The 7,500-nt window shown below is 45.8% G+C and overlaps 1 long non-coding RNA gene across 1 annotated transcript in view; it reads left to right on the top strand.

Moving 5' to 3' along the window:
- LOC127007138 (uncharacterized) overlaps positions 1-7,500 on the top strand; it is a 104,786-nt gene that overhangs the window by 54,759 nt on the left and 42,527 nt on the right. Inside the window, exon 4 of the long non-coding RNA XR_007760083.1 lies at positions 636-836. This is a non-coding gene — a long non-coding RNA (uncharacterized LOC127007138). The remainder of the gene's footprint in view (positions 1-635; positions 837-7,500) is intronic.

Consider the following 7,500-nt stretch of genomic DNA (forward strand, 5'->3'; position numbering starts at 1 on the left):
TCTCCATTTCCCTTTTGTCCTGCTCCTCCTCCTCCTCCTCCTCCTCCTCCTCCTCCTCCTCCTCTATTTGTTACCCAGAAAAGAATTAAGGGAAGAGGGAAGAAAGAGATAGAGAGGGAGGAAGGGAGGGAAGGAGGAAAGAAGGGAAGAGGATCAAATAGCGTTCACTCACTCACTCCCTCACTCACTCATTCACTCATTCACTCACTCACTCACTCACTCACTCACTCCCTTACATCAGCTGTGTGTGTGTGTGTGTGTGTGTGTGTGTGTGTTAATACTGAGAGACTATACACCATTACATAATATTCTCATTTACTATAGACGTTCAATTACCATTCATCACAGTCACAGAATTTCGGGTTTTACTTGCGGACTTAATTTACGGGATTTTTACTTTTCTTTCTTTATCTGACTAAAAAAAAATATGGAGTATTCTGTGACATATCAAACAGAATCACAATATTGGGTTGCATACACGTCTTTAACAAATTATATACATACCTACTTGTGGATAAATATTAGATACATAAATATACTGAACACAAATCTGGTATAACTTCATCTGTATGTGAGAGTTTCCTTTGATATATGGTATAGTCTCTGGTAACTTTTTCTTTTTCCTTATCCACCAGGTAAGGGGAGCAGTGCGGCTAGATATCACAGGTGGACGGAGATAGTGGGTGTGGTTTGTGGAATATATGGCAGATGTTGGGGTGGTTCGGACTGCATCTGCTTATGACCCACCAACTCCACCACCATCAACACCACCATCATCACCACCATCATCACCACTGCTACCACCACCACTATTATAAGAGGAAAGAGGAAAGTAGGTAAGTGAAGTTGTTTTAGTAAATTAAAACTGTTAATATTTAGAATTTAATGACGAATATGTTGAGAGAGAGAGAGAGAGAGAGAGAGAGAGAGAGAGAGAGAGAGAGAGAGAGAGAGAGAGAGAGAGAGAGAGAGAGAGAGAGAGAGAGAGAGAGAGAGAGAGAGAGAGAGAGAGAGAGAGAGAGAGAGAGAGAGAGAGAGAGAGAAACTAAATATATTAGCTCATATATGGCATAAATTTTGGTGAGTGTCCGTGTGTCTACGTGTGTGTGTGTGTGTGTGTGTGTGTGTGTGTGTGTGTGTTTCGGCGGGGCTCGGCGGCAGCCATTACGGTAGGCTGGCAAGGGGGAGGGGGAGGGCAGGGAAGGCGAAAGGGAGGGGTCAGGGAGGGAGGTGGGAGAGAGGGGAGGGCAGGTCTCGGCAAGGGTTTGAGGGGGGGGAGGGGGTGGCCGTCCCCTTTACATCAGTCACGAATTTCTATGAAGAGTAATTGCAATTGAAATGAATCACTTGTCATTGTATTGTACTAATTTGCATTTAGCTGCCGGTAGTAATTCTAATTGTAATTGAGCGTATGCAAAGTAATTATACTAAGTTATTTTTTATTGTAATTGGCTCACTCGGGGTTGTGTTTGCGTGGCGGCCTCGCCCTAATGACCCCGCCCACAACACACACACACACACACACACACACACACACACATGGCACAGTGGCGGCGGGGCACACCGAGGCACCGATTGTTTACCGCGGATCAAGAGTCACCCCGCTGCCCCCTCGTGGTGCCCCGGGGCGTCACGGGGGCACGAACCCTGCACCCCTCCCTAACACACACTCAGACACCACCATACCGCAACAATGAGTCTGCTGGTGTGTCTATGGCGCGGCTTAGACTGGTCGACCTGTTGATGGATGACTTGGTGTGGTGTTCGCCTGTTAACTGTTGACTGTTGGTATGCTACTGTTAACTCTTTCCTATTGATTTGACTGTTGACTGTTTCCTGTTGACTGCTGGTGTCCGCCTGTTGACTTATAGCAAGGTGTGGTGTGCTCCTATTGCTTATTGACTGTTTCTTGCTTCCTGTTGCCGATTGACTGTTGACTGTTGGTGTGCGCCCGTTGACTTGTGACATGGTGTGGTGTGCGCCGCGCGGGTGATCGGTCACACGCCGCGGTGCCTCGTTTGCCTGCCCCTGGTGGCAACGCGTCGGTGTCCTGCCGTCTCGCCGCCCGTCCCTCGGCGCCCCGGCAGGCACTTATTGAGGCCCAGCAGGCTTACTCGGGAAGCCAGTCGAAGCCGAACAATAATATTAGTCGACTCATTAATTACAGGCGCCTAATTAATCTGACAACGGCAAACACGTGTCCCGAGGGCGGCCCCGACACGCTGCCCCGCACAGATTATCTCCGCACGCTGACGACACGCGAGGGAAGGTAATTATAGATGCTTAATTAGTGCGGCGAGCAGCGAGCCGTGGCCATGGCGGCGGTGACTCGCAGCCTCCACACACACGCACTCCGGACAGATTCAATCACTACCCTAAATGAGTCACCACATTAAATAAGAGGGAAAAATATCGTAAATGTAAGTACAAATGTATTACTCCTTTAACCTGAGAACCAAATAACAATTCAATATGTCTAGGGCGGGCTTATATGTGTACCTCCTCAAGGTTCTTTTCGCACTTAAGGTGTAAAACAATAAATATTCTTGTTGCAGTTATTGGCTTTTGATTGCGAACTGCTTAAAGTAGATCTCTCACTTTGAACGCGTCCTTATCGACACACACTATTGCAATCTTTATATTTCCCTTGATATTAGTGTTCGAGAAATTGTAAGTGCCGTTAGACTTTGACAATATTCATAATCAAACATACCGTTCTACCTAAAATAAAATACGGTTCTACCCAGTAAATACCGTTCTACCTAGATCACATACCGTTCTACCTAGATCACATACCGTTCTACCTAAATAGTAAATACCGTTCTTCTCATTTCATAATCAAATGCATAATTAAAGACCGTTCAGCCTAGATTAGTATCATGACCAAATAAACAAACATTACAGTGTCTTATAACCTGAAAATTCGGCTCGCAAAACACAGCCTGCTACACGACCCCAGTCGGTTATGGCGCAGACAAGCGTTTATAATGGCACCATCTTGCTTGCCTCATGCTGCCCCAGAGAGCTTCTTTTCCTATCCTATCTTTAGAAAGAACCTAGAGTCCGGGTTGAAAGGTTGTCTTCAGGACAGCATGTGGGTAGTCTTTGGCCACTCGGCGGTGATTGAAAAATCTCAGCTGATGGCGGTGGGCAGGATGCGAACCTGCGTCCTCCTGGACGCCGCGTCGGCACGCTAACCACTCAGCCATCGCCTCCCCTTATATCAGCCCTTAGTATATAACAATTTACCTGAGCTCGATGGCGATTAGAATAAATAATTAACACACCTTTAATATCCAGGTAAACGTGTATATATATATATATATATATATATATTTATTTATTTATATATATATATATATTGATAGATATTGAGAGAGAGAGAGAGAGAGAGAGAGAGAGAGAGAGAGAGAGAGAGAGAGAGAGAGAGAGAGAGAGAGAGAGAGAGAGAGAGAGAGAGAGAGAGAGAGAGAGAGAGAGAGAGAGAGAGAGAGAGAGAGAGAGAGAGAGAGAGAGAGAGCAAAGTGTCCCTCCCACATAACAATCAACACAAATATTCCGGAAGCGCAGGAAATCACGGAGAAAAAATGTCAGAAGAAAAAAAGGAAAAAATGGCGTCGTGCTTTCACCTTTCCTGTATAGCACACGGGGGGGGGGGGGGGGAGAGAGAGAGAGAGAGAGAGAGAGAGAGAGAGAGAGAGAGAGAGAGAGAGAGAGAGAGAGAGAGAGAGAGAGAGAGAGAGAGAGTAAAAAAAGGAAGAAGAAAATAAGCTGGAAAAGAATTACGAGATGGAAGAGAGAGGGTGCAAAAAAAATATTCCAAGCGAAGGAAAATCATCATAATCATCAGCAGCAGCAACAGCAACGGGAATAAAAAAAAAAAGAAAGAACGATGGAGGAAAAGCAAGCAAAAAAAAAAAAAACGGAGACCAAACGAAGACCAAAAAAACACTGATAATAATGAGGGTGAAAACAGTGAAAATAAGAAGAAAAAAAAGAAAAACGGAGAGAAAAAACAATTAATGAAGGAACACACACACACACACACACACATGAACCAGTATTTATTTTTTTCTCGTCGTCAGAATTTGGCGCCGAAACGACAATGAACGAAAAAAAAAAGAAAAAAACTTTCCGAAATGACACGGCGTCGCGCTCCGCTTCCAAATTCGTAAAAGTTGTATAACGAATAAGCGATATAATGAGAGGAAAGAGAAGGTGGGAGGGAGGAGGAGGAGGAGGAGGAGGAGGGATGGAAGGCGAGAGAGGAGGGGGATAATGAAGATCGAGGGAAGAGAAGGGTGAGAGAACGAAAGAAGAGAGAGATGATGGGAGACAAAGATGAAGTAAGGAAGAGGAGAGTAAAGAAAGAGAGAAGGGGAAAAGAGCGGAAGATAAAGGAAGGGAGAGAAGATATGAGATAAGGATGAAGGGAGGAGAGGGAGGAGGAAGATAAATAAGGAGAAAGAGAAAGTAGCGGGAATGATGAAGGGAGGATAAAGGGAAAGAAAGGAAAGAGAGTATGGATGGAAAAGGAGGGAGAATATAAGAGAAAATAGGAAGTAAGAAAGTAATAAGGGAGGGAGAAATGAGGCACCAAGATAAAGTAGGAAGCAAATAACGATAAAGGGCGAAAGAGAGATAAAGAAAAGAGATGAAATGAGAGAAGGGAAAGAGAGATAAGATATAAAAGGGGAAGAGGCATTAACAGAAAAGAAGAGGGTAATAATGAGGTAGGGAAGAGGGAAGAAGAAGAGACGAAGTGTGGGGATAAAGAGGCGAGAGGAGAACGAGGAGGAAGAGGAGGAGGAGGAGGAGGAGGAGGAGAATAAAAGGGGAGGAAACGAGAGGGAAGGAGGAAAGGAAAAAAGCAAAAATGAAGTGCAAAGAATCAGAAATGAGATAAGGAGGGAGGGAGGGAAGGAGGTAGGGAGGGAGGTAAGGAAGGGAGGGAGGAGGGACAGGGTAAGTAGGTAGGAGAGAGAGAGAGAGAGAGAGAGGAATACTTCTCTATTTTTCCTCCCTCCAGCGCTGAAATGCAGTTGGAGGAAAGGAGGGAAAAATGGGAGGGTGAGGAAAAAATGAGAGGGAGGAAAAAAACGATTGAGAAGAGGGAGGCAAAATGACATGAGGTAGGAAAGATCAGAGAGAGAGAGAGAGAGAGAGAGAGAGAGAGAGAGAGAGAGAGAGAGAGAGAGAGAGAGAGAGAGAGAGAGAGAGAGAGAGAGAGAGAGAGAGAGAGAGAGAGAGAGAGAGAGAGAGAGAGAGAGAGAGAGAGAGAGAGAGAGAAATACAGACAAATAGAAAGACACACAAAAGAAGATATATAGAAATAGATAGACAGAGAAAGATAAATGACTGATAAATGGCGAGAGAGAGAGAGAGAGAGAGAGAGAGAGAGAGAGAGAGAGAGAGAGAGAGAGAGAGAGAGAGAGAGAGAGAGAGAGAGAGAGAGAGAGAGAGAGAGAGAGAGAGAGAGAGAGAGAGAGAGAGAGAGAGAGAGAGAACAGTAATCCCTCCCTCGAGATGGGTCATGCTCAACTAGCAGTGTGATGGACCGTCCTACTCTTGGGACCACTTGCCTTCCTCACCCCTGCTAACCACCCCTGTCCTCGCCCCTCACCCCTGTCTCACCCCTGCCTTACCCCTGTCACCTATCAGTCCCTTGTCATCTACCCTTGTTTACCTTCCTTATCGTCTACTATTTCCGTCTACGTGTCTTTTCGTTATTACTTTTTCCTTCCTTTGTCATCCCTGTTACCCCTGTCAGGCATAGTAACCTCTGTCATCCTTACCCTGCCACCCTCATCCCTGACCCCTTCTGTTATTTTTCCTGATTCTCTCCCGTTTTTGTCTCATCCTCGTTTCATTCATATCTTTGTGTGTGTAGGTGGGTGAGGTAGTGGAGAGAGAGAGAGAGAGAGAGAGAGAGAGAGAGAGAGAGAGAGAGAGAGAGAGAGAGAGAGAGAGAGAGAGAGAGAGAGAGAGAGAGAGAGAGAGAGAGAGAGAGAGAGAGAGAGAGAGAGAGAGAGAGAGAGAGAGAGTGTGTGTGTGTGTGTGTGTGTGTGTGTGTGTGTTTGATATGTAAGAAATTGCAGAGGAGGAAAATAATCAGGAGGTGAAGAATGAGGAGGAGATGGAGGAAGAGAGAAGGACAAGTGGCTGAAGACAGATGAAGAGGAGGAGGAGGAAGAGGAGGAGGAGGAGGAGGAGGAGTGAAAGAAGGAAGGATAGAATATTGGTGGTCTCTCTCTCTCTTCTGACGCCACACTTCATTAACTTTACATTATCGAGAGAGAGAGAGAGAGAGAGAGAGAGAGAGAGAGAGAGAGAGAGAGAGAGAGAGAGAGAGAGAGAGAGAGAGAGAGAGAGAGAGAGAGAGAGAGAGAGAGAGAGAGAGAGAGAGAGAGAGAGAGAGAGATGGGTGAGCGCCGCTTCATTTATTATCTTGTTAATCTGACACACTCCCTCCCTCCCTCCCTCCCTCTCTCCCTTTCTTTCCCTCCCTCCCTTTCTCCCTCTCCCTCCCCCCCTCTGTCCTCTCCCGCCAAACATCCTAATCTGATAGGCTGAGTGGAGGAGCAGGAAGAAAAGGAGGAGACAGACGAGGACGAGGAGGAGGAGGAGGAGGAGGAGGAGGAGGAGGAGGAGGAGGAGGAGGAGGGTAGTTTTCATTATGTGATTGGTATTGTGGTGATGAGAGAGGGGGGGGGGAGGGGAGGGGGGAGGAGAAAGAGGGGGAAGAAGGGGAGGAGGGTAAAAGGAGGGGTCATAATATTAATAGTAGCAGCTGCAGTAATGTTGACGAATAGTAGTAGTAGTAGTAGTAGTAGTAGTAGTAGTAGTAGTAGTAGTAGTAGTAGTTGTGGTGATGATATCTTTCCTGCTTTTCTTTTCTACCTTCCTTTCTTCCTTTCTGCCTTCCCTTCTTCCTCTTCTCCTTCCTTCCGCTCTTCATTAGTCCTCTCGCTTTCCCTTCTCTCTCTTCATTCCACTTCCCTTCCTTCCCTTTATTCATCCATTTGTTATCCACCAGTCAGTCAGTCAATTAAGTTATCTCCTCCTCCTCCTCCTCTGTCATGCTCCTGTAAGTCAACTCTTCCCTCTCCTCATTAATCTGTTGGTCAGTCATTGAGTCGGTGAGTAATTGAATCAGTCAGACCCGCCCCTCCCTCTCTCTCTGACCCATTAGTGTATTAGTATCCCGGCCAGGCAATGTACCAGTCAGTCAGTCCCTCAGTCAGTCAATCAGTCAGTCAGTCAGTCAGTCAGTCAGTCATTAAACCGTCTTATTTCTAACGTTCATCTCACTGTTTAAGTTCTGCAAGTACATTATTCAGTCAGTCAGTCAGTCAGTCAAGTGGAGATTGGAGAGAAATGAAATAGAGAAAGAAAGAAATAAAGAAAGGTGAAAAGTGGATGAAAGAAGATGAAGGAAGGAGAAGAGCGACAAAGGGAGAAACACATAAAAAATTAAAGAAAAAGGAACAAAAAGTAAGG

This window comes from Eriocheir sinensis, chromosome 34 (genome assembly GCF_024679095.1).
Source record: "Eriocheir sinensis breed Jianghai 21 chromosome 34, ASM2467909v1, whole genome shotgun sequence".
Classification (NCBI taxonomy): domain Eukaryota; kingdom Metazoa; phylum Arthropoda; class Malacostraca; order Decapoda; family Varunidae; genus Eriocheir; species Eriocheir sinensis.